This window comes from Erythrolamprus reginae, chromosome 3 (assembly GCF_031021105.1).
Source record: "Erythrolamprus reginae isolate rEryReg1 chromosome 3, rEryReg1.hap1, whole genome shotgun sequence".
Classification (NCBI taxonomy): Eukaryota; Metazoa; Chordata; class Lepidosauria; order Squamata; family Dipsadidae; genus Erythrolamprus; species Erythrolamprus reginae.
Genome location: NC_091952.1, coordinates 212,491,546 through 212,498,891, shown reverse-complemented (window position 1 = coordinate 212,498,891; position 7,346 = coordinate 212,491,546).

The following is a 7,346-nucleotide window of genomic DNA, read 5'->3' as shown; positions in this document are numbered from 1 at the left end:
ACATTAAAATAGAATTGTTGAATATGATTGCACAAATCTATAGTAGGTATAGTAGAGTTTTGATTATGCTATCTTAACAGGATATTATATAATTAGATTACAGGTGCAAAAACAGGGACCCAGAATGTCCTTGAAATGAACCAGCTATTTTCTGAAGAAATGGCCATTAGGATTGCTATCTTGAATTAAAGTGGGGAGGAGAAGAAACTCAAGAAATCAGGCATGAGATAGACAATATCGAAATGAAGAAGCTGTTCTGTAGCTCTCAATGTGTCCTACATTGCTGGAGAGACGGAGTAACGACACGGACACCAGAGCTGGATTTAAAATTGGGTCATTTTTATTAACATAAATTTGCATAATTTATTCAAATACTTTGCATAAATTAGCATAAACAACTATGACCCGGAACTGGACCTGCAGGGTCAAACAAATACTTCCGGGGCGGAAATGACGTTATGCCAGTAAACATTCCTGGGCAACACATGGGCGTATCTCGATGCAAGGTCCAGGTGAGGGCCAGGCCGTCACCTGTGACCTTTTCTGCCATGCTGTGCATGAGGGGGGTCCCACCGGCTAACCCGAATCGGGGAATTAAAGGTGCAGGACCCAAAGACAGGTTCCCCCCAGCTGCTCAGGCAGAAACTCCCTCCATGAGCTTGCAGAGAACCTGTCAATCATCCCCAAAGATGCCCAAGGGAGAACGCGCGGTTGCTAAACCACCCAATTTTCCGCCCCTAACCTGCCTACCCAAATGACCAAAGGTAAGCCAATTAACCTAATTAATGCAAGCACCCCCTAACCGCACAGCCATCACCCCAGTGTGGAATGGGCGAAAAAACAGCTCAGCTAAAAGGCAGAACTGCAAAAAATTCCCATTCGGCCCCCTAAGGGCGACCCCTAAGCACACTGCAAAATAGTGGAGGGCGGGCGGGTGTCTGCTCTGTAGCTTGGTCCGGGCGAAAAGGAAGAGCCCCGGGCCTGCTCGCCCTTATATAGGGCAAGCAGGCCCCGCCCGGACCAATCAGGGGCCTGGCCAATCAGGCCCCGATCTCCCGAGCGAAGTCTCGCATCGCGAGACTTCGCCCGGGATCCAAGATGGCGGCCGCCATGAGGGACCGTGTCTCCCGGTCCCTCCAGCAAAGCCTGCCTGCCGGGTAAGTCCGGCGCTGTCATTGCTGGAGAGACGGAGTAACGACACGGACACCAGAGCTGGATTTAAAATTGGGTCATTTTTATTAACATAAATTTGCATAATTTATTCAAATACTTTGCATAAATTAGCATAAACAACTATGACCCGGAACTGGACCTGCAGGGTCAAACAAATACTTCCGGGGCGGAAATGACGTTATGCCAGTAAACATTCCTGGGCAACACATGGGCGTATCTCGATGCAAGGTCCAGGTGAGGGCCAGGCCGTCACCTGTGACCTTTTCTGCCATGCTGTGCATGAGGGGGGTCCCACCGGCTAACCCGAATCGGGGAATTAAAGGTGCAGGACCCAAAGACAGGTTCCCCCCAGCTGCTCAGGCAGAAACTCCCTCCATGAGCTTGCAGAGAACCTGTCAATCATCCCCAAAGATGCCCAAGGGAGAACGCGCGGTTGCTAAACCACCCAATTTTCCGCCCCTAACCTGCCACAGGAGCGGGGGTCAGATCTCTATCTTGGCCCCCCGACTCCCCCCTCTATCTGCGCCAGCTCACGCAGAGACCGCTGCAGGTCCTGTAAGAAGATGGCGTTCCCCTGGTCAGACAGGTGAACGCCATCATTACGGTAAAGCCATGGCTTATCTATTGATATAAGGGGATGAGGTATTACCACTCCACCCAATTCTCTAACCGTTTTCCCCATAGCCCTATTCACCCGTCTCCTAGCCCGGTGAATGGCCCTAAGGGAAGAGGCATCCCTCCACACAATCCTAGGTAATATGTCTGACCACACCACCTGCGTGGTGGGCCAGACCTCACGAAGCCTTCGCAGGTCTTCGCGTGCCTGGATGAGCAGCGCCAGGCCTCCCAGCATGCACAGGTCATTGCCACCTAAGTGCAATACCAGCCACCTGGGTGCGGCCACAGGACGCTGCCCACCCAGACCCCTTTGGGCGCGACTCCAGGAGCCGCCCCCAATGTCGCCGGGCGCAGCCACAGAATGCTGACCGCCCAGCAGCACCGGTAGGAGACCCTCCCACCGCATACCTCTCCGGCCCATCCAGGTAACGTTGACCCACCGCCCCAGGGACAGGTGGGTCCCGATGGCGCTCCTGGCTGCCGCGCGGCCGGCCCAGAAAATCATGCTGTGGCCACACAGCAGCGCCGTCGGTTTCGTGTTAGCCTGGGGACCTGCAAGAGGACACAGACACAGAGAGGTTACCTAGCCTAAGCCCTGCCTGGGATCCTCAGCGGGCCTAACATAACCCAAATATGCCGCTGACCGCCAGCGGCCGATCTCCCGAATCCGATGGGCCGGGAAACCAGAAAGTGCCGCACTAGTGGCGGCGCCGATACGGAACGAATGCGTTCCATAACCGGCGGGATCCATGCCCACCTGGGCCATCGCCCTAGATACTAAAGCCCAGAATTGGAAACGGGTCAGAGGGGTACCATCACAATGCCTAAACAGGTACCCCTGACCTGACCCCCTCATACCACAATAAAGCCATAGGGCGGCCACCGGACACACCGACTGGTCGGTGGCCGCACTAAGTTGTAAGGCAACCCCTCTGTGCAGCTGATCCGTTTTAGACCTTCTCACTACAAGGGACACCCCCCCTTGCCTAAAGGTCAGATCAGCGAACTGGAAGGCCCGGAGCGAAGTGTCAGCCTGAGACGAAGCCATGGCCTCGCTGACCCGAAGGGCCCCAAAGAACATGACACAAGCCGCTGCCCTGAAAAGACGGGCCTCGTACAATGAGGAACACAGACTGCCAAAAACCACGTTGATTGATGACAGCTGCTCCACCGTCAGGGGCTGACGAGTGTCACCTGGGGCCCCCGCTTGCTCCCTAAGCCAGCCCTCCAGCATCTTCCGGATGCGAAAGTCACCCGAAAGATCTGCAAACCCCCCCGCCTTGGACAGAAAGGCGAGGCCGGCTAACCGGGACCGGATCGTCCTAACTGATAGGCCACGCTGCCTAAGTTGGACGCAAAACTCGGCCAAATGTTCTACAGGGACAGGCCAACTAAGCTGGTAACCCCTGCCCTGCCTGAACTCCCACAACTCCTTACCTGCACGCTGGTATGCCCTGAGGGTGCCGGGCGCTACAGACAAGGAGATTGCCCGGGATGCCTCGCCTCTCCACCACTCTGAATCCCTCCCAGACTCCAGAGGTGGCTGGGGAACGCTTCTGGCAGTTCTCGTGCCCACGGGGCCAGGGTCCGAAACCTGGACAACTGACCACGGGACAAGGCATCAGCAACCCCGTTATCTAACCCGGGGACATGCTTAGCCAAAAACAATGCGTTTAGAGACAAGGACCTGTGCACAAAATGGCGGACAAGCCGCATGACCCTGTCGCTCTTTGAGGACAGGGCATTCACCACATGGACAACCGCTAGGTTGTCACACCAAAAGTGCACAGACTTGTCCCTAAACTGCTCCCCCCAAAGCTCTAAGGCCACTATTAAGGGGAAGAGCTCCAGGAACGTAAGGTCCTTAACCAACGAAGTGGCACTCCATTCCGGAGGCCATGCCGACCAGCACCACTGGTCACCTAACACTACCCCGAAACCACAAGTCCCCGCGGCATCAGAGCAGAGCTGCAACTCAGCTTCCAACAGAAGCTCGTGCCTTCAGAAAGACAACCCGTTAAATCTATCCAAAAAATCCCGCCACACGCCGAGGTCAGCCCTGACCCCGGCGCAAAGGCGGGTACGATGATGGGGCAAACGGAGCCCCTTCATCGCATCATACAACCTCCTGGAAAAAGCCCTTCCAGGAACAATTACCCGACAGGCAAAATTAAGAATGCCTGCCAGTTCCTGAAGCTGCCGTAGGGTCACCTTCCGGCAGCCCAGGACCTCATCGAGCTTCCGCTTAATCTTTACCAACTTCTCTAGGGGCAATCTGGAAGATTGCTCCTCTGAGTCCAATTCAATACCCAGAAAAGTAATCCTGGTGGCGGGGCCTTCGGTCTTCTCAGAGGCTAAAGGCACCCCTAATTGAGCACAAAGGGCTTCGAAGTCCCGCATCAACGCAAAACATTGCTCCGAATGCGCAGGCCCCGCCAAAAGGAAATCGTCAAGGTAGTGAACGACCGTACCCAGGCCACTTTGCCTCCTGAGCACCCACTCCAAGAAGGTGCTAAAACTCTCGAAAAGAGAGCACGAGACAGAGCACCCCATGGGCAAAGCTCTGTCCACGTAATAGCCCCCCTCGAAATGGAAGCCCAACAGCTCAAAGTCGTCTGGGTGTATGGGGAGGAGCCGGAATGCCGACTTAATGTCGCATTTACCCATAAGGGCTCCCACCCCACACTTCCTAACCATAGTCACGGCTGCATCAAAGGACGCATACCGGACTGAACACAGCTCGTCAGGAATGAAATCATTCACTGACTCCCCTTTTGGAAAAGACAAATGGTGAATCAACCTAAATTCACCACTCGCCTTTTTGGGGACCACACCTAAGGGAGACACACGAAGATTCGGGAAGGGCGGCTCCGCAAAGGGCCCCAGGACCCTGCCTTCGGCCACCTCCTTCCCAATCTTCTCCCTAACAATGTCTTCATGACCAACAACCGACCTAAGGTTGTCAGACATGAAGGCCTTCCTAACACCCTGATAAGGGATCCTAAATCCCTGCACAAAACCTAGCAAGAGAGCGGCCGCTCTCGAGCGAGGGTGGTAGTCGCCCAACCAACCCTCAAGCACCCCTAAATTAATTGGGCTGGGCCCCTTTTCCCCCAGCAGGTGGGGGAGGCTTTGGGGGACCCGAGCCTTTCTTTTCACTCCCCTTCTTGGGGCGGGGGCACACGGCTGCGGAATGGTTTCCCCCACAACCTCCGCAGGCGTGACGAAACCTGCAAATGGGGCGAAAACACGCCCCCTTTGCAGCGAACTCGTGACAAATTAAAGAGGCACCCTTACTAACGGCACCCGCCACTGCCTTTGCCGGCGCGGGCGTCGCAGGCTCCTCCTCCATAAAATGACCGCTATCGGTCCTATCACAGCCCTCCTTCCCCGACATATGAGTGGCCTGGAACCACAGGTCCGGAACCACCATATTCCAAGGCAAGTAGGGTTCATGAGCAATGCGCATACGGAAGCCCTTGTCATAGTGCCTCCATATGGTCCCCCCATACTCGAAATGGGCCCTCGCTATCAGGTCGATGTACTTCAACAAGGCAGCGGCCCTCTCCGGCTGCCTCTGAATGACCACCGACGCAAAGGTCAGAAATGCATACAGCCACGAGCTGAAGCATTTCGTGACCTTTGTCTTTTTCACTTTCTCCCCAGGGACAATCTCCTTATCTTGTTTAGGGACCTCCCTGTTCAGGAGGGAGAACAAATCAACGTATTCCCCCCGCCAGATTGCCTCCTTAACTGAGGGGTGCAAATGGTACCCTAAAGGTGTGGCGGGCAACCCACAAGGGATGGCCCCAGGCTTGATGCTGGCGAACGGGTCCCACACCGTGGTGGCCCCCGAGCCCAGCACCCCAAGCCCCGGCGGGTACATGAATGGGACCGGTGGCATAATGGCCGGTGGAGGAGGAATCCAACCCCCCACCCCCGCCCCAGGCGGGACAGGCACCCCCAGCGCCCCCGCTGGCGGAGCCGGCGGGGACCAAACCTGACCGCAGGTGCCTGCAGCAGCCCCCGTGAAGCTGTTGCCACCCCCCAAAGCTGGCGGGATGAACCCGGGACCCTGAATGGGCAGGAGCGGAGATGTACCTACCTGTGGTGCAACCTCACCTGCCCCGTAAGGGGTCGAAGCCATCCACGGTGGGCCCATCCTGGTTGGGCCTTGGAACGATGACCATTGCCCATGCGGGGCCATCTGTCCAGCATGGCCCGTCTGTCCGGTGCTGCCCGCTTGTCCGGGGCCCGCCATCCGCACTTCATGGGCCACTTGCCCAGCTGGGGCCGACTCCTCTTCGGGGTCTGCGCCCCAAGCCGCGGTGGCAGCCGGGGAAAGCCCCTCCGGGCCTGCCCCCGACCTCCACCTCTCCAACTCGTCGAGCCGCTCCAGGACCCTGGCCCAGGAAAGAGAAGGGGACACCTCGGGTTGAGGGACTGTGGGCATAAACCCAGCCACCCCCCCCCACCGGGATCCCCCCCGGGGGCCCCTCTGCCGCCGCCCGAGCCCGAGCAGACGGCCTGGCAGCCCTCCTGGGCCGCACCGCAGGTTGGGCCGGGAGGGCCTTAGCCGGCCGCTTCTTAGGGGCCATGCCACTAAATTCTATCTTTATACAATAAGGAATAGGGCGGGACAAAGCCCTCCCCCAACGGGCCCTGCACCACTGGAACAAGGCCTGCTCAAATAGCAGGCCTAAGCGGAGCTAAAACCCCCCGGGAAGCCAATTCCCCCCTATCCCCGAGGGCAACAAGGCCCAAACACCAGGCCTTTATCCCAGGCCTCGATCCCCAGCGACCCCCGCGCGCCCGCGAGGCCACCAGGAGGCAGCACCACCCTCCCCCTTAAACAGAACAATGAGGCTCCAAACCGGAGCGGAGCCAGCCGATGCTGGCTCCGCTGAAGAAGAGAGAAGGCTTTTCACCCCCACAGGCCACAAAATGGCGCCTCGCACGAGGTCGCCAAACAAAATGGCCGCCGCGAGCAGACAAACGAATGTCTGCTCTGTAGCTTGGTCCGGGCGAAAAGGAAGAGCCCCGGGCCTGCTCGCCCTTATATAGGGCAAGCAGGCCCCGCCCGGACCAATCAGGGGCCTGGCCAATCAGGCCCCGATCTCCCGAGCGAAGTCTCGCATCGCGAGACTTCGCCCGGGATCCAAGATGGCGGCCGCCATGAGGGACCGTGTCTCCCGGTCCCTCCAGCAAAGCCTGCCTGCCGGGTAAGTCCGGCGCTGTCATTTCTATTGAAACTAAATGCAATGAAATGCAAGTCTGATAGACATATTTTGCAGTCCTGTTTGGTCTGGCTTATTATACAGTAATAGATGAGTGCACAGCTGTTGTGTTTCTACACAAAGGGAATATATTTGAGGAGGATCGCTCAAGATGTGAAGGTCGTATCAGCTGCTAGGTTAATGCAAGCTATAACTATTTGATCATCTTACAAAGGCAACTCTAGGTGGCTAATAACATTTTAAAACAAACATAAGCAAAATAAATACTTTATACTACGAATACTATGAAAGACATAAACGACAAAACAGAAACATTGT